The following is a 20,311-nucleotide window of genomic DNA, read 5'->3' on the forward strand; positions in this document are numbered from 1 at the left end:
GACTAGAGAAACAACTTTTTAGCCATTTTCAGCAAAATGCAGGAGTTTGAACAAAACCGCATTTTAAGTCCGATATCAGCACGGTTTGTCATAATCACACTAAAAAAAACACTTTTTAGCCATTTTCAGCAAAGTACAGGAGTTTGTACAAAACAGCGTTTTCAGTCCGATATTAGCACGGTTTGTCATAATCACACCAGATAAACCACTTTTTACCCAATTTCAGCAAAGTGCAGGAGTTTGTACAGAACACCGTTTTCAGTCCGATATGAGCACGGATTGTCATATTCACACTAGATAAACCACTTTATACCCATTTTCAGCAAAGTGCAGGAGTTTGTACAAAACAGCGTTTTCAGTCCGATATCAGCACGGTTTGTCATAATCACACTAAAAAAACACTTTTCAGCCATTTTCAGCAAAGTGCAGGAGTTTGTATAAAACAGCGTTTTCAGTCCGATATCAGCACGGTTTGTCATAATCACACTAAAAAAACACTTTTCAGCCATTTTCAGCAAAGTGCCGGAGTATGTACAGAACAGCGTTTTCAGTCCGATATCAGCACCGTTTTTGTCATAATCAGACTAGAGAAACCACTTTTTAGGCATTTTCAGCAAAGTGCAGCAGTTTGTACAAAACAGAATGGTGCAGGAGTTTGAACAAAACCGCATTTTCAGTCCGATAGCAGCACGGTTTGTCATAATCACACTAAAAAAAACACTTTTTAGCCATTTTCAGCAAAGTGCAGGAGTTTGTACAAAACAGCGTTTTCAGTCCGATATCAGCACGTTTTGTCATATTCACACTAGATAAACCACTTTTTACCCATTTTCAGCAAAGTGCAGGAGTTTGTACAAAACAGCGTTTTCAGTCCGATATCAGCACGGTTTCTCATAATCACACTAAAAAAACACTTTTTAGCCATTTTCAGCGAAGTGCAGGAGTTTGTACAAAACAGCGTTTTCAGTCCGATATCAGCACGGTTTGTCATAATCCCACTAAAAAAACTTTTTAGCCATTTTAAGCAAAGTGCAGGAGTTTGTACAGAACAGCGTTTTCAGTCCGATATCAGCACGGTTTGTCATAATCAGACTAGAGAAACAACTTTTTAGCCATTTTCAGCAAAGTGCAGGAGTTTGTACAAAACAGCGTTTTCAGTCCGATATGAGCACCGTTTTTGTCATAATCAGACTAGAGAAAGGTTTGTCATAATCACACTAAAAAAAAAACACTTTTTAGCCATTTTCAGCAAAGTGCAGGAGTTTGTACAAAACAGCGTTTTCAGTCCGATATTAGCACGGTTTGTCATAATCACACTAGATAAACCACTTTTTACCCATTTTCAGCAAAGTGCAGCAGTTTGTACAGAACAGCGTTTTCAGTTCGATATCAGCACGGTTTGTCATAATCACACCAGATAAACCACTTTTTACCCAATTTCAGCAAAGTGCAGGAGTTTCTACAGAACAGCGTTTTCAGTCCGATATGAGCACGGTTTGTCATATTCACACTAGATAAACCACTTTATACCCATTTTCAGCAAAGTGCAGGAGTTTGTACAAAACAGCGTTTTCAGTCCGATATCAGCACAGTTTGTCATAATCACACTAAAAAAACACTTTTCAGCCATTTTCAGCAAAGTGCAGGAGTTTGTACAAAACAGCGTTTTTAGTCCGATATCAGCACGGTTTGTCATAATCACACTAAAAAAACACTTTTTAGCCATTTTCAGCAAAGTGCAGGAGTTTGTACAAAACAGCGTTTTCAGTCCGATATCAGCACGGTTTGTCATAATCACACTAGATAAACCACTTTTTACCCATTTTCAGCAAAATGCAGGAGTTTGAACAAAACCGCATTTTCAGTCCGATATCAGCACGGTTTGTCATAATCACACTAAAAAAACACTTTTTAGCCATTTTCAGCAAAGTGCAGGAGTTTGTACAAAACAGCGTTTTCAGTCCGATATCAGCACGGTTTGTCATAATCACACCAGATAAACCACTTTTTACCCAATTTCAGCAAAGTGCAGGAGTTTGTACAGAACACCGTTTTCAGTCCGATATGAGCACGGATTGTCATATTCACACTAGATAAACCACTTTATACCCATTTTCAGCAAAGTGCAGGAGTTTGTACAAAACAGCGTTTTCAGTCCGATATCAGCACGGTTTGTCATAATCACACTAAAAAAACACTTTTCAGCCATTTTCAGCAAAGTGCAGGAGTTTGGACAAAACAGCGTTTTCAGTCCGATATCAGCACGGTTTGTCATAATCACACTAAAAAAACACTTTTCAGCCATTTTCAGCAAAGTGCCGGAGTTTGTACAAAACAGCGTTTTCAGTCCGATATCAGCACGGTTTGTCATAATCACACCAGATAAACCACTTTTTACCCAATTTCAGCAAAGTGCAGGAGTTTGTACAGAACACCGTTTTCAGTCCAATATCAGCACGGTTTGTCATAATCACACTAAAAAAACACTTTTTAGCCATTTTCAGCAAAGTGCAGGAGTTTGTACAAAACAGCGTTTTCAGTCCGATATCAGCACGGTTTGTCATAATCGCACTAAAAAAACACTTTTCAGCCATTTTCAGCAAAGTGCCGGAGTATGTACAGAACAGCGTTTTCAGTCCGATATCAGCACCGTTTTTGTCATAATCAGACTAGAGAAACCACTTTTTAGCCATTTTCAGCAAAGTGCAGCAGTTTGTACAAAACAGAATGGTGCAGGAGTTTGAACAAAACCGCATTTTCAGTCCGATAGCAGCACGGTTTGTCATAATCACACTAAAAAAAAAACACTTTTTAGCCATTTTCAGCAAAGTGCAGGAGTTTGTACAAAACAGCGTTTTCAGTCCGATATCAGCACGGTTTGTCATATTCACACTAGATAAACCACTTTTTACCCATTTTCAGCAAAGTGCATGAGTTTGTACAAAACAGCGTTTTCAGTCCGATATCAGCACGGTTTGTCATAATCACACTAAAAAAACACTTTTTAGCCATTTTTAGCAAAGTGCAGGAGTTTGTACAAAACAGCGTGTTCAACCAGAGATTAGTAAGTTTTGTCAATTCCTATGTAGGCAACAACTTTTTAGCCATTTTAAGCAAAATGCAGGAGTTTGTACAGAAAAGCGTTTTCAGTCCGATATCAGCACGGTCTTTGTCATAATCACACTAGAAAAACCACTTTTTAGCCATTTTCAGCAAAGTGCAGGAGTTTGTACAAAACAGCGTTTTCAGTCCGATATCAGCACGGTTTGTCATAATCACACTAAAAAAACACTTTTCAGCCATTTTCAGCAAAGTGCAGGAGTTTGGACAAAACAGCGTTTTCAGTCCGATATCAGCACGGTTTGTCATAATCACACTAAAAAAACACTTTTCAGCCATTTTCAGCAAAGTGCCGGAGTTTGTACAAAACAGCGTTTTCAGTGCGATATCAGCACGGTTTGTCATAATCACACCAGATAAACCACTTTTTACCCAATTTCAGCAAAGTGCAGGAGTTTGTACAGAACACCGTTTTCAGTCCAATATCAGCACGGTTTGTCATAATCGCACTAAAAAAACACTTTTCAGCCATTTTCAGCAAAGTGCCGGAGTATGTACAGAACAGCGTTTTCAGTCCGATATCAGCACCGTTTTTGTCATAATCAGACTAGAGAAACCACTTTTTAGCCATTTTCAGCAAAGTGCAGCAGTTTGTACAAAACAGAATGGTGCAGGAGTTTGAACAAAACCGCATTTTCAGTCCGATAGCAGCACGGTTTGTCATAATCACACTAAAAAAAAAACACTTTTTAGCCATTTTCAGCAAAGTGCAGGAGTTTGTACAAAACAGCGTTTTCAGTCCGATATCAGCACGGTTTGTCATATTCACACTAGATAAACCACTTTTTACCCATTTTCAGCAAAGTGCATGAGTTTGTACAAAACAGCGTTTTCAGTCCGATATCAGCACGGTTTGTCATAATCACACTAAAAAAACACTTTTTAGCCATTTTTAGCAAAGTGCAGGAGTTTGTACAAAACAGCGTGTTCAACCAGAGATTAGTAAGTTTTGTCAATTCCTATGTAGGCAACAACTTTTTAGCCATTTTAAGCAAAATGCAGGAGTTTGTACAGAAAAGCGTTTTCAGTCCGATATCAGCACGGTCTTTGTCATAATCACACTAGAAAAACCACTTTTTAGCCATTTTCAGCAAAGTGCAGGAGTTTGTACAAAACAGCGTTTTCAGTCCGATATCAGCACAGTTTTTGTCATAATCACACTACAAAAACCACTTTTTAGCCATTTTCAGCAAAGCGCAGGAGTTTGTACAAAACAGCGTTTTCAGTCCGATATCAGCACGGTTTGTCATAATCACACTAAAAAACACTTTTTAGCCATTTTCAGCAAAGTTCAGGAGTTTGTACAAAACAGCGTGTTCAACCAGAGATTAGTAAGTTTTTTCAATTCCTATGTAGACAACAACTTTTTAGCCATTTTAAGCAAAATGCAGGAGTTTGTACATAACAGCATTTTCAGTCCGATATCAGCACGGTTTTTGTCATAATCACACTAGAAAAACCACTTTTTAGCGATTTTCAGCAAAGTGCAGGAGTTTGTACAAAGCAGCGTTTTCAGTCCGATATCAGCACAGTTTTTGTCAATTCCTATGTAGGCAACCACTTTTTAGCCATTTTCAGCAAAGTACAGGAGTTTGTACAGAACAGCGTTTTCAGTCCGATATCACCACGGTTTGTCATAATCAGACAAGAGAAACCACTTTTTAGCCATTTTCAGCAAAGTGCCGGAGTTTGTACAAAACAGCGTTTTCAGTCCGATATCAGCACCGTTTTTGTCATAATCAGACTAGAGAAACCACTTTTTAGCCATTTTCAGCAAAGTGCAGGAGTTTGTACAAAACAGAATGGTGCAGGAGTTTGAAGAAAACCGCATTCTCAGTCCGATATCAGCACGGTTTGTCATATTCACACTAAAAAAAAAACACTTTTTAGCCATTTTCAGCAAAGTGCAGGAGTTTGTACAAAACAGCGTTTTCAGTCCGATATCAGCACGGTTTGTCATATTCACACTAGATAAACCACTTTTTACCCATTTTCAGCAAAGTGCATGAGTTTGTACAAAACAGCGTTTTCAGTCCGATATCAGCACGGTTTGTCATAATCACACTAAAAAAAACACTTTTGAGCCATTTTCAGCAAAGTGCCGGAGTTTGTACAAAACAGCGTTTTCAGTCCGATATCAGCACGGTTTGTCATAATCACACCAGATAAACCACTTTTTACCCAATTTCAGCAAAGTGCAGGAGTTTGTACAGAACACCGTTTTCAGTCCAATATCAGCACGGTTTGTCATAATCACACTAAAAAAACACTTTTTAGCCATTTTCAGCAAAGTGCAGGAGTTTGTACAAAACAGCGTTTTCAGTCCGATATCAGCACGGTTTGTCATAATCACACTAAAAAAACACTTTTCAGCCATTTTCAGCAAAGTGCCGGAGTTTGTACAAAACAGCGTTTTCAGTCCGATATCAGCACGGTTTGTCATAATCACACCAGATAAACCACTTTTTACCCAATTTCAGCAAAGTGCAGGAGTTTGTACAGAACACCGTTTTCAGTCCAATATCAGCACGGTTTGTCATAATCACACTAAAAAAACACTTTTTAGCCATTTTCAGCAAAGTGCAGGAGTTTGTACAAAACAGCGTTTTCAGTCCGATATCAGCACGGTTTGTCATAATCGCACTAAAAAAACACTTTTCAGCCATTTTCAGCAAAGTGCCGGAGTATGTACAGAACAGCGTTTTCAGTCCGATATCAGCACCGTTTTTGTCATAATCAGACTAGAGAAACCACTTTTTAGCCATTTTCAGCAAAGTGCAGCAGTTTGTACAAAACAGAATGGTGCAGGAGTTTGAACAAAACCGCATTTTCAGTCCGATAGCAGCACGGTTTGTCATAATCACACTAAAAAAAAAACACTTTTTAGCCATTTTCAGCAAAGTGCAGGAGTTTGTACAAAACAGCGTTTTCAGTCCGATATCAGCACGGTTTGTCATATTCACACTAGATAAACCACTTTTTACCCATTTTCAGCAAAGTGCATGAGTTTGTACAAAACAGCGTTTTCAGTCCGATATCAGCACGGTTTGTCATAATCACACTAAAAAAACACTTTTTAGCCATTTTTAGCAAAGTGCAGGAGTTTGTACAAAACAGCGTGTTCAACCAGAGATTAGTAAGTTTTGTCAATTCCTATGTAGGCAACAACTTTTTAGCCATTTTAAGCAAAATGCAGGAGTTTGTACAGAAAAGCGTTTTCAGTCCGATATCAGCACGGTCTTTGTCATAATCACACTAGAAAAACCACTTTTTAGCCATTTTCAGCAAAGTGCAGGAGTTTGTACAAAACAGCGTTTTCAGTCCGATATCAGCACAGTTTTTGTCATAATCACACTACAAAAACCACTTTTTAGCCATTTTCAGCAAAGCGCAGGAGTTTGTACAAAACAGCGTTTTCAGTCCGATATCAGCACGGTTTGTCATAATCACACTAAAAAACACTTTTTAGCCATTTTCAGCAAAGTTCAGGAGTTTGTACAAAACAGCGTGTTCAACCAGAGATTAGTAAGTTTTTTCAATTCCTATGTAGACAACAACTTTTTAGCCATTTTAAGCAAAATGCAGGAGTTTGTACATAACAGCATTTTCAGTCCGATATCAGCACGGTTTTTGTCATAATCACACTAGAAAAACCACTTTTTAGCCATTTTCAGCAAAGTGCAGGAGTTTGTACAAAGCAGCGTTTTCAGTCCGATATCAGCACAGTTTTTGTCAATTCCTATGTAGGCAACCACTTTTTAGCCATTTTCAGCAAAGTACAGGAGTTTGTACAGAACAGCGTTTTCAGTCCGATATCACCACGGTTTGTCATAATCAGACAAGAGAAACCACTTTTTAGCCATTTTCAGCAAAGTGCCGGAGTTTGTACAAAACAGCGTTTTCAGTCCGATATCAGCACCGTTTTTGTCATAATCAGACTAGAGAAACCACTTTTTAGCCATTTTCAGCAAAGTGCAGGAGTTTGTACAAAACAGAATGGTGCAGGAGTTTGAAGAAAACCGCATTCTCAGTCCGATATCAGCACGGTTCGTCATATTCACACTAAAAAAAAACACTTTTTAGCCATTTTCAGCAAAGTGCAGGAGTTTGTACAAAACAGCGTTTTCAGTCCGATATCAGCACGGTTTGTCATATTCACACTAGATAAACCACTTTTTACCCATTTTCAGCAAAGTGCATGAGTTTGTACAAAACAGCGTTTTCAGTCCGATATCAGCACGGTTTGTCATAATCACACTAAAAAAAACACTTTTGAGCCATTTTCAGCAAAGTGCCGGAGTTTGTACAAAACAGCGTTTTCAGTCCGATATCAGCACGGTTTGTCATAATCACACCAGATAAACCACTTTTTACCCAATTTCAGCAAAGTGCAGGAGTTTGTACAGAACACCGTTTTCAGTCCAATATCAGCACGGTTTGTCATAATCACACTAAAAAAACACTTTTTAGCCATTTTCAGCAAAGTGCAGGAGTTTGTACAAAACAGCGTTTTCAGTCCGATATCAGCACGGTTTGTCATATTCACACTAGATAAACCACTTTTTACCCATTTTCAGCAAAGTGCAGGAGTTTGTACAAAACAGCGTTTTCAGTCCGATATCAGCACGGTTTGTCATAATCACACTAAAAAAACTTTTTAGCCATTTTCAGCAAAGTGCAGGAGTTTGTACAAAACAGCGTTTTCAGTCCGATATCAGCACGGTTTGTCATAGTCACACTAAAAAAACTTTTTAGCCATTTTCAGCAAAGTGCAGGAGTTTGTACAGAACAGCGTTTTCAGTCCGATATCAGCACGGTTTGTCATAATCACACTAGAGAAACAACTTTTTAGCCATTTTCAGCAAAGTGCCGGAGTTTGTACAAAACAGCGTTTTCAGTCCGATATCAGCACCGTTTTTGTCATAATCAGACTAGAGAAACCGCTTTTTAGCCATTTTCAGCAAAGTGCAGGAGTTTGTACAAAACAGAATGGTGCAGGAGTTTGAAGAAAACCGCATTCTCAGTCCGATATCAGCACGGTTTGTCATAATCACACTAAAAAAAAACACTTTTTAGCCATTTTCAGCAAAGTGCAGGAGTTTGTACAAAACAGCGTTTTCAGTCCGATATCAGCACGGTTTGTCATATTCACACTAGATAAACCACTTTTTCCCATTTTCAGCAAAGTGCATGAGTTTGTACAAAACAGCGTTTTCAGTCCGATATCAGCACGGTTTGTCATAATCACACTAAAAAAACACTTTTGAGCCATTTTCAGCAAAGTGCAGGAGTTTGTACAAAACAGCGTGTTCAACCAGAGATTAGTAAGTTTTGTCAATTCCTATGTAGGCAACAACTTTTTAGCCATTTTAAGCAAAATGCAGGAGTTTGTACAGAACAGCGTTTTCAGTCCGATATCAGCACGGTGTTTGTCATAATCACACTAGAAAAACCACTTTTTAGCCATTTTCAGCAAAGTGCAGGAGTTTGTACAAAACAGCGTTTTCAGTCCGATATCAGCACAGTTTTTGTCATAATCACACTACAAAAACCACTTTTTAGCCATTTTCAGCAAAGCGCAGGAGTTTGTACAAAACAGCGTTTTCAGTCCGATATCAGCACGGTTTGTCATAATCACACTAAAAAACACTTTTTAGCCATTTTCAGCAAAGTGCAGGAGTTTGTACAAAACAGCGTGTTCAACCAGAGATTAGTAAGTTTTGTCAATTCCTATGTAGACAACAACTTTTTAGCCATTTTAAGCAAAATGCAGGAGTTTGTACATAACAGCATTTTCAGTCCGATATCAGCACGGTTTTTGTCATAATCACACTAGAAAAACCACTTTTTAGCCATTTTCAGCAAAGTGCAGGAGTTTGTACAAAACAGCGTTTTCAGTCCGATATCAGCACAGTTTTTGTCAATTCCTATGTAGGCAACCACTTTTTAGCCATTTTCAGCAAAGTACAGGAGTTTGTACAGGACAGCGTTTTCAGTCCGATATCACCACGGTTTGTCATAATCAGACAAGAGAAACCACTTTTAAGCCATTTTCAGCAAAGTGCCGGAGTTTGTACAAAACAGCGTTTTCAGTCCGATATCAGCACCGTTTTTGTCATAATCAGACTAGAGAAACCACTTTTTAGCCATTTTCAGCAAAGTGCAGGAGTTTGTACAAAACAGAATGGTGCAGGAGTTTGAAGAAAACCGCATTCTCAGTCCGATATCAGCACGGTTTGTCATAATCACACTAAAAAAAAAACACTTTTTAGCCATTTTCAGCAAAGTGCAGGAGTTTGTACAAAACAGCGTTTTCAGTCCGATATCAGCACGGTTTGTCATATTCACACTAGATAAACCACTTTTTACCCATTTTCAGCAAAGTGCATGAGTTTGTACAAAACAGCGTTTTCAGTCCGATATCAGCACGGTTTGTCATAATCACACTAAAAAAACACTTTTGAGCCATTTTCAGCAAAGTGCAGGAGTTTGTACAAAACAGCTTGTTCAACCAGAGATTAGTAAGTTTTGTCAATTCCTATGTAGGCAACAACTTTTTAGCCATTTTAAGCAAAATGCAGGAGTTTGTACACAACAGCGTTGTCAGTGCGATATCAGCACGGTTTTTGTCATAATCACACTAGAAAAACCACTTTTTAGCCATTTTCAGCAAAGTGCAGGAGTTTGTACAAAACAGCGTTTTCAGTCCGATATCAGCACAGTTTTTGTCATAATCACACTACAAAAACCACTTTTTAGCCATTTTCAGCAAAGCGCAGGAGTTTGTACAAAACAGCGTTTTCAGTCCGATATCAGCACGGTTTGTCATAATCACACAAAAAAACACTTTTTAGCCATTTTCAGCAAAGTGCAGGAGTTTGTACAAAACAGCGTGTTCAACCAGAGATTAGTAAGTTTTTTCAATTCCTATGTAGACAACAACTTTTTAGCCATTTTAAGCAAAATGCAGGAGTTTGTACATAACAGCATTTTCAGTCCGATATCAGCACGGTTTTTGTCATAATCACACTAGAAAAACCACTTTTTAGCCATTTTCAGCAAAGTGCAGGAGTTTGTACAAAACAGCGTTTTCAGTCCGATATCAGCACAGTTTTTGTCAATTCCTATGTAGGCAACCACTTTTTAGCCATTTTCAGCAAAGTACAGGAGTTTGTACAGAACAGCGTTTTCAGTCCGATATCACCACGGTTTGACATAATCAGACAAGAGAAACCACTTTTTAGCCATTTTCAGCAAAGTGCCGGAGTTTGTACAGAACAGCGTTTTCAGTCCGATATCAGCACCGTTTTTCTCATAATCAGACTAGAGAAACCACTTTTTAGCCATTTTCAGCATAGTGCAGGAGTTTGTACCAAACAGAATGGTGCAGGAGTTTGAAGAAAACCGCATTTTCAGTCCGATATCAGCACGGTTTGTCATAATCACACTAAAAAAACACTTTTTAGCCATTTTCAGCGAAGTGCAGGAGTTTGTACAAAACACCGTTTTCAGTCCGATATCAGCACGGTTTGTCATATTCACACTAGATAAACCACTTTTTACCCATTTTCAGCAAAGTGCAGGAATTTGTACAAAACAGCGTTTTCAGTCCGATATCAGCACGGTTTGTCATAATCAGACTAGAGAAACAACTTTTTAGCCATTTTCAGCAAAATGCAGGAGTTTGAACAAAACCGCATTTTTAGTCCGATATCAGCACGGTTTGTCATAATCACACTAAAAAAAACACTTTTTAGCCATTTTCAGCAAAGTGCAGGAGTTTGTACAAAACAGCGTTTTCAGTCCGATATCAGCACGGTTTGTCATAATCACACCAGATAAACCACTTTTTACCTAATTTCAGCAAAGTGCAGGAGTTTGTACAGAACACCGTTTTCAGTCCGATATGAGCACGGATTGTCATATTCACACTAGATAAACCACTTTATACCCATTTTCAGCAAAGTGCAGGAGTTTGTACAAAACAGCGTTTTCAGTCCGATATCAGCACGGTTTGTCATAATCACACTAAAAAAACACTTTTCAGCCATTTTCAGCAAAGTGCAGGAGTTTGTATAAAACAGCGTTTTCAGTCCGATATCAGCACGGTTTGTCATAATCACACTAAAAAAACACTTTTCAGCCATTTTCAGCAAAGTGCCGGAGTATGTACAGAACAGCGTTTTCAGTCCGATATCAGCACCGTTTTTGTCATAATCAGACTAGAGAAACCACTTTTTAGCCATTTTCAGCAAGGTTAACAAGTTTGTAGAAAACAGTCTTTTCATTCCGAAAATAGAACGGTTTGTCATAATCACACTAGAAAAACCACTTTTTAGCCATTTTCAGCAAAGTGCAGGAGTTTGTACAAAACAGCGTTTTCAACCAGAGATCAGCACCGTTTTTGTCATAATCAGACTAGAGAAACCACTTTTTAGCCATTTTCAGCAAAGTGCAGCAGTTTGTACAGAACAGCGTTTTCAGTCCGATATCAGCACGGTTTGTCATATTCACACTAGATAAACCACTTTTTACCCATTTTCAGCAAAGTGCAGGAGTTTGTACAAAACAGCGTTTTCTGTCCGATATCAGCACGGTTTGTCATAATCACACTAGATAAACCACTTTTTACCCATTTTCAGCAAAGTGCAGCAGTTTGTACAGAACAGCGTTTTCAGTCCGATATCAGCACGGTTTGTCATATTCACACTAGATAAACCACTTTTTAGCCATTTTCAGCAAAGTGCAGGAGTTTGTACAAAACAGCGTTTTCTGTCCGATATCAGCACGGTTTGTCATAATCACACTAAAAAACAATTTTTAGCCATTTTCAGCAAAGTGCAGGAGTTTGTACAAAACAGCGTGTTTAACCAGAGATTAGTAATTTTTGTCAATTCCTATGTAGGCAACCACTTTTTAGCCATTTTCAGCAAATTACAAAAGTTTGTACAGAACAGCGTTTTTAGTCCGATATCACCACGGTTTGTCATAATCAGACAAGAGAAACCACTTTTTAGCCATTTTCAGCAAAGTGCCGGAGTTTGTACAGAACAGCGTTTTCAGTCCGATATCAGCACCGTTTTTGTCATAATCAGACTAAAGAAACCACTTTTTAGCCATTTTCAGCAAAGTGCAGCAGTTTGTACAGAACAGCGTTTTCAGTCCGATATCAGCACGGTTTGTCATATTCACACTAGATAAACCACTTTTTACCCATTTTCAGCAAAGTGCAGGAGTTTGTACAAAACAGCGTTTTCTGTCCGATATCAGCACGGTTTGTCATAATCACACTAGATAAACCACTTTTTACCCATATTCAGCAAACTGCAGGAGTTTGTACAGAACAGCGTTTTCAGTCCGATATCAGCACGGTTTGTCATATTCACACTAGATAACCCACTTTTTACCCAATTTCAGCAAAGTGCAGGAGTTTGTACAGAACAGCGTTTTCAGTCCGATATGAGCACGGTTTGTCATATTCACACTAGATAAACCACTTTATACCCATTTTCAGCAAAGTGCAGGAGTTTGTACAAAACAGCGTTTTCAGTCCGATATCAGCACGGTTTGTCATAATCACACTAAAAAAAACACTTTTCAGCCATTTTCAGCAAAGTGCAGGAGTTTGTACAAAACAGCGTTTTCAGTCCGATATCAGCACGGTTTGTCATAATCACACTAAAAAAACACTTTTTAGCCATTTTCAGCAAAGTGCAGGAGTTTGTACAAAACAGCGTTTTCAGTCCGATATCAGCACGGTTTGTCATAATCACACTAAAAAAAACTTTTAAGCCATTTTCAGCAAAGTGCAGGAGTTTGTACAAAACAGCGTTTTCAGTCCGATATCAGCACGGTTTGTCATAATCACACTAGATAAACCACTTTTTACCCATTTTCAGCAAAGTGCAGGAGTTTGTACAGAATAGCGTTTTCAGTCCGATATGAGCACGGTTTGTCATATTCACACTAGATAAACCACTTTATACCCATTTTCAGCAAAGTGCAGGAGTTTGTACAAAACATCGTTTTCAGTCCGATATCAGCACGGTTTGTCATAATCACACTAAAAAAACACTTTTCAGCCATTTTCAGCAAAGTGCAGGAGTTTGTACAAAACAGCGTTTTCAGTCCGATATCAGCACGGTTTGTCATAATCACACTAAAAAAACACTTTTTAGCCATTTTCAGCAAAGCGCAGGAGTTTGTACAAAACAGCGTTTTCAGTCCGATATCAGCACGGTTTGTCATAATCACACTAAAAAACACTTTTTAGCCATTTTCAGCAAAGTGCAGGAGTTTGTACAAAACAGCGTGTTCAACCAGAGATTAGTAAGTTTTGTCAATTCCTATGTAGGCAACCACTTTTTAGCCATTTTCAGCACTTACAGGAGTTTGTACAGAACAGCGTTTTCAGTCCGATATCAGCACCGTTTTTGTCATATTCAGACTAGAGAAACCACTTTTTAGCCATTTTCAGCAAAGTGCAGGAGTTTGTACAAAACAGAATGGTGCAGGAGTTTGAACAAAACCGCATTTTCAGTCCGATAGCAGCACGGTTTGTCATAATCACACTACAAAAAACACTTTTTAGCCATTTTCAGCAAAGTGCAGGAGTTTGTACAAAACAGCGTTTTCAGTCCGATATCAGCACGGTATGTCATATTCACACTAGATAAACCACTTTTTACCCATTTTCAGCAAAGTGCAGGAGTTTGTACAAAACAGCGTTTTCAGTCCGATATCAGCACGGTTTGTCATAATCACACTAAAAAACACTTTTTAGCCATTTTCAGCGAAGTGAAGGAGTTTGTACAAAACAGCGTTTTCAGTCCGATATCAGCACGGTTTGTCATATTCACACTAGATAAACCACTTTTTACCCATTTTCAGCAAAGTGCAGGAGTTTGTACAAAACAGCGTTTTCATTCCGATATCAGCACGGTTTGTCATAATCAGACTAGAGAAACAACTTTTTAGCCATTTTCAGCAAAATGCAGGAGTTTGAACAAAACCGCATTTTAAGTCCGATATCAGCACGGTTTGTCATAATCACACTAAAAAAAACACTTTTTAGCCATTTTCAGCAAAGTGCAGGAGTTTGTACAAAACAGCGTTTTCAGTCCGATATCAGCACGGTTTGTCATAATCACACCAGATAAACCACTTTTTACCCAATTTCAGCAAAGTGCAGGAGTTTGTACAGAACACCGTTTTCAGTCCGATATGAGCACGGATTATCATATTCACACTAGATAAACCACTTTATACCCATTTTCAGCAAAGTGCAGGAGTTTGTACAAAACAGCGTTTTCAGTCCGATATCAGCACGGTTTGTCATAATCACACCAGATAAACCACTTTTTACCTAATTTCAGCAAAGTGCAGGAGTTTGTACAGAACACCGTTTTCAGTCCGATATGAGCACGGATTGTCATATTCACACTAGATAAACCACTTTATACCCATTTTCAGCAAAGTGCAGGAGTTTGTACAAAACAGCGTTTTCAGTCCGATATCAGCACGGTTTGTCATAATCACACTAAAAAAACACTTTTCAGCCATTTTCAGCAAAGTGCAGGAGTTTGTATAAAACAGCGTTTTCAGTCCGATATCAGCACGGTTTGTCATAATCACACTAAAAAAACACTTTTCAGCCATTTTCAGCAAAGTGCCGGAGTATGTACAGAACAGCGTTTTCAGTCCGATATCAGCACCGTTTTTGTCATAATCAGACTAGAGAAACCACTTTTTAGCCATTTTCAGCAAGGTGAACAAGTTTGTAGAAAACAGTCTTTTCATTCCGAAAATAGAACGGTTTGTCATAATCACACTAGAAAAACCACTTTTTAGCCATTTTCAGCAAAGTGCAGGAGTTTGTACAAAACAGCGTTTTCAACCAGAGATCAGCACCGTTTTTGTCATAATCAGACTAGAGAAACCACTTTTTAGCCATTTTCAGCAAAGTGCAGCAGTTTGTACAGAACAGCGTTTTCAGTCCGATATCAGCACGGTTTGTCATATTCACACTAGATAAACCACTTTTTACCCATTTTCAGCAAAGTGCAGGAGTTTGTACAAAACAGCGTTTTCTGTCCGATATCAGCACGGTTTGTCATAATCACACTAGATAAACCACTTTTTACCCATTTTCAGCAAAGTGCAGCAGTTTGTACAGAACAGCGTTTTCAGTCCGATATCAGCACGGTTTGTCATATTCACACTAGATAAACCACTTTTTAGCCATTTTCAGCAAAGTGCAGGAGTTTGTACAAAACAGCGTTTTCTGTCCGATATCAGCACGGTTTGTCATAATCACACTAAAAAACAATTTTTAGCCATTTTCAGCAAAGTGCAGGAGTTTGTACAAAACAGCGTGTTCAACCAGAGATTAGTAATTTTTGTCAATTCCTATGTAGGCAACCACTTTTTAGCCATTTTCAGCAAATTACAAAAGTTTGTACAGAACAGCGTTTTTAGTCCGATATCACCACGGTTTGTCATAATCAGACAAGAGAAACCACTTTTTAGCCATTTTCAGCAAAGTGCCGGAGTTTGTACAGAACAGCGTTTTCAGTCCGATATCAGCACCGTTTTTGTCATAATCAGACTAAAGAAACCACTTTTTAGCCATTTTCAGCAAAGTGCAGCAGTTTGTACAGAACAGCGTTTTCAGTCCGATATCAGCACGGTTTGTCATATTCACACTAGATAAACCACTTTTTACCCATTTTCAGCAAAGTGCAGGAGTTTGTACAAAACAGCGTTTTCTGTCCGATATCAGCACGGTTTGTCATAATCACACTAGATAAACCACTTTTTACCCATTTTCAGCAAAGTGCAGGAGTTTGTACAGAACAGCGTTTTCAGTCCGATATCAGCACGGTTTGTCATATTCACACTAGATAACCCACTTTTTACCCAATTTCAGCAAAGTGCAGGAGTTTGTACAGAACAGCGTTTTCAGTCCGATATGAGCACGGTTTGTCATATTCACACTAGATAAACCACTTTATACCCATTTTCAGCAAAGTGCAGGAGTTTGTACAAAACAGCGTTTTCAGTCCGATATCAGCACGGTTTGTCATAATCACACTAAAAAAACACTTTTCAGCCATTTTCAGCAAAGTGCAGGAGTTTGTACAAAACAGCGTTTTCAGTCCGATATCAGCACGGTTTGTCATAATCACACTAAAAAAACACTTTTTAGCCATTTTCAGCAAAGTGCAGGAGTTTGTACAAAACAGCGTTTTCAGTCCGATATCAGCACGGTTTGTCATAATCACACTAAAAAAAAACTTTTAAGCCATTTTCAGCAAAGTGCAGGAGTTTGTACAAAACAGCGTTTTCAGTCCGATATCAGCACGGTTTGTCATAATCACACTAGATAAACCACTTTTTACCCATTTTCAGCAAAGTGCAGGAGTTTGTACAGAACAGCGTTTTCAGTCCGATATGAGCACGGTTTGTCATATTCACACTAGATAAACCACTTTATACCCATTTTCAGCAAAGTGCAGGAGTTTGTACAAAACATCGTTTTCAGTCCGATATCAGCACGGTTTGTCATAATCACACTAAAAAAACACTTTTCAGCCATTTTCAGCAAAGTGCAGGAGTTTGTACAAAACAGCGTTTTCAGTCCGATATCAGCACGGTTTGTCATAATCACACTAAAAAAACACTTTTTAGCCATTTTCAGCAAAGCGCAGGAGTTTGTACAAAACAGCGTTTTCAGTCCGATATCAGCACGGTTTGTCATAATCACACTAAAAAACACTTTTTAGCCATTTTCAGCAAAGTGCCGGAGTTTGTACAGAACAGCGTTTTCAGTCCGATATCAGCACCGTTTTTGTCATAATCAGACTAAAGAAACCACTTTTTAGCCATTTTCAGCAAAGTGCAGCAGTTTGTACAGAACAGCGTTTTCAGTCCGATATGAGCACGGTTTGTCATATTCACACTAGATAAACCACTTTATACCCATTTTCAGCAAAGTGCAGGAGTTTGTACAAAACAGCGTTTTCAGTCCGATATCAGCACGGTTTGTCATAATCACACTAAAAAAACACTTTTCAGCCATTTTCAGCAAAGTGCAGGAGTTTGTACAAAACAGCGTTTTCAGTCCGATATCAGCACGGTTTGTCATAATCACACTAAAAAAACACTTTTTAGCCATTTTCAGCAAAGTGCAGGAGTTTGTACAAAACAGCGTTTTCAGTCCGATATCAGCACGGTTTGTCATAATCACACTAAAAAAAAACTTTTAAGCCATTTTCAGCAAAGTGCAGGAGTTTGTACAAAACAGCGTTTTCAGTCCGATATCAGCACGGTTTGTCATAATCACACTAGATAAACCACTTTTTACCCATTTTCAGCAAAGTGCAGGAGTTTGTACAGAACAGCGTTTTCAGTCCGATATGAGCACGGTTTGTCATATTCACACTAGATAAACCACTTTATACCCATTTTCAGCAAAGTGCAGGAGTTTGTACAAAACATCGTTTTCAGTCCGATATCAGCACGGTTTGTCATAATCACACTAAAAAAATACTTTTCAGCCATTTTCAGCAAAGTGCAGGAGTTTGTACAAAACAGCGTTTTCAGTCCGATATCAGCACGGTTTGTCATAATCACACTAAAAAAACACTTTTTAGCCATTTTCAGCAAAGCGCAGGAGTTTGTACAAAACAGCGTTTTCAGTCCGATATCAGCACGGTTTGTCATAATCACACTAAAAAACACTTTTTAGCCATTTTCAGCAAAGTGCCGGAGTTTGTACAGAACAGCGTTTTCAGTCCGATATCAGCACCGTTTTTGTCATAATCAGACTAAAGAAACCACTTTTTAGCCATTTTCAGCAAAGTGCAGCAGTTTGTACAGAACAGCGTTTTCAGTCCGATATCAGCACGGTTTGTCATATTCACACTAGATAAACCACTTTTTACCCATTTTCAGCAAAGTGCAGGAGTTTGTACAAAACAGCGTTTTCTGTCCGATATCAGCACGGTTTGTCATAATCACACTAGATAAACCACTTTTTACCCATTTTCAGCAAAGTGCAGGAGTTTGTACAGAACAGCGTTTTCAGTCCGATATCAGCACGGTTTGTCATATTCACACTAGATAACCCACTTTTTACCCAATTTCAGCAAAGTGCAGGAGTTTGTACAGAACAGCGTTTTCAGTCCGATATGAGCACGGTTTGTCATATTCACACTAGATAAACCACTTTATACCCATTTTCAGCAAAGTGCAGGAGTTTGTACAAAACAGCGTTTTCAGTCCGATATCAGCACGGTTTGTCATAATCACACTAAAAAAACACTTTTCAGCCATTTTCAGCAAAGTGCAGGAGTTTGTACAAAACAGCGTTTTCAGTCCGATATCAGCACGGTTTGTCATAATCACACTAAAAAAACACTTTTTAGCCATTTTCAGCAAAGTGCAGGAGTTTGTACAAAACAGCGTTTTCAGTCCGATATCAGCACGGTTTGTCATAATCACACTAAAAAAAACTTTTAAGCCATTTTCAGCAAAGTGCAGGAGTTTGTACAAAACAGCGTTTTCAGTCCGATATCAGCACGGTTTGTCATAATCACACTAGATAAACCACTTTTTACCCATTTTCAGCAAAGTGCAGGAGTTTGTACAGAACAGCGTTTTCAGTCCGATATGAGCACGGTTTGTCATATTCACACTAGATAAACCACTTTATACCCATTTTCAGCAAAGTGCAGGAGTTTGTACAAAACATCGTTTTCAGTCCGATATCAGCACGGTTTGTCATAATCACACTAAAAAAACACTTTTCAGCCATTTTCAGCAAAGTGCAGGAGTTTGTACAAAACAGCGTTTTCAGTCCGATATCAGCACGGTTTGTCATAATCACACTAAAAAAACACTTTTTAGCCATTTTCAGCAAAGCGCAGGAGTTTGTACAAAACAGCGTTTTCAGTCCGATATCAGCACGGTTTGTCATAATCACACTAAAAAACACTTTTTAGCCATTTTCAGCAAAGTGCAGGAGTTTGTACAAAACAGCGTGTTCAACCAGAGATTAGAAAGTTTTGTCAATTCCTATGTAGGCAACCACTTTTTAGCCATTTTCAGCACTTACAGGAGTTTGTACAGAACAGCGTTTTCAGTCCGATATCAGCACCGTTTTTGTCATATTCAGACTAGAGAAACCACTTTTTATACATTTTCAGCAAAGTGCAGGAGTTTGTACAAAACAGAATGGTGCAGGAGTTTGAACAAAACCGCATTTTCAGTCCGATATCAGCACGGTTTGTCATAATCACACTACAAAAAACACTTTTTAGCCATTTTCAGCAAAGTGCAGGAGTTTGTACAAAACAGCGTTTTCAGTCCGATATCAGCACGGTATGTCATATTCACACTAGATAAACCACTTTTTACCCATTTTCAGCAAAGTGCAGGAGTTTGTACAAAACAGCGTTTTCAGTCCGATATCAGCACGGTTTGTCATAATCACACTAAAAAACACTTTTTAGCCATTTTCAGCGAAGTGAAGGAGTTTGTACAAAACAGCGTTTTCAGTCCGATATCAGCACGGTTTGTCATATTCACACTAGATAAACCACTTTTTACCCATTTTCAGCAAAGTGCAGGAGTTTGTACAAAACAGCGTTTTCATTCCGATATCAGCACGGTTTGTCATAATCAGACTAGAGAAACAACTTTTTAGCCATTTTCAGCAAAATGCAGGAGTTTGAACAAAACCGCATTTTAAGTCCGATATCAGCACGGTTTGTCATAATCACACTAAAAAAAACACTTTTTAGCCATTTTCAGCAAAGTGCAGGAGTTTGTACAAAACAGCGTTTTCAGTCCGATATCAGCACGGTTTGTCATAATCACACCAGATAAACCACTTTTTACCCAATTTCAGCAAAGTGCAGGAGTTTGTACAGAACACCGTTTTCAGTCCGATATGAGCACGGATTATCATATTCACACTAGATAAACCACTTTATACCCATTTTCAGCAAAGTGCAGGAGTTTGTACAAAACAGCGTTTTCAGTCCGATATCAGCACGGTTTGTCATAATCACACTAAAAAAACACTTTTCAGCCATTTTCAGCAAAGTGCAGGAGTTTGTATAAAACAGCGTTTTCAGTCCGATATCAGCACGGTTTGTCATAATCACACTAAAAAAACACTTTTCAG

The 20,311-nt window shown here is 38.6% G+C and overlaps 1 protein-coding gene across 1 annotated transcript in view; it reads left to right on the forward strand.

Annotated features, from left to right (window-relative positions):
• LOC144630982 (TNF receptor-associated factor 5-like) overlaps positions 1-20,311 on the forward strand; it is a 25,370-nt gene that overhangs the window by 897 nt on the left and 4,162 nt on the right. The window lies entirely within an intron of this gene.

Source organism: Oculina patagonica, chromosome 11, assembly GCF_052425735.1.
Source record: "Oculina patagonica isolate OP01 chromosome 11, crgOcupat, whole genome shotgun sequence".
Lineage (NCBI taxonomy): Eukaryota > Metazoa > Cnidaria > Anthozoa > Scleractinia > Oculinidae > Oculina > Oculina patagonica.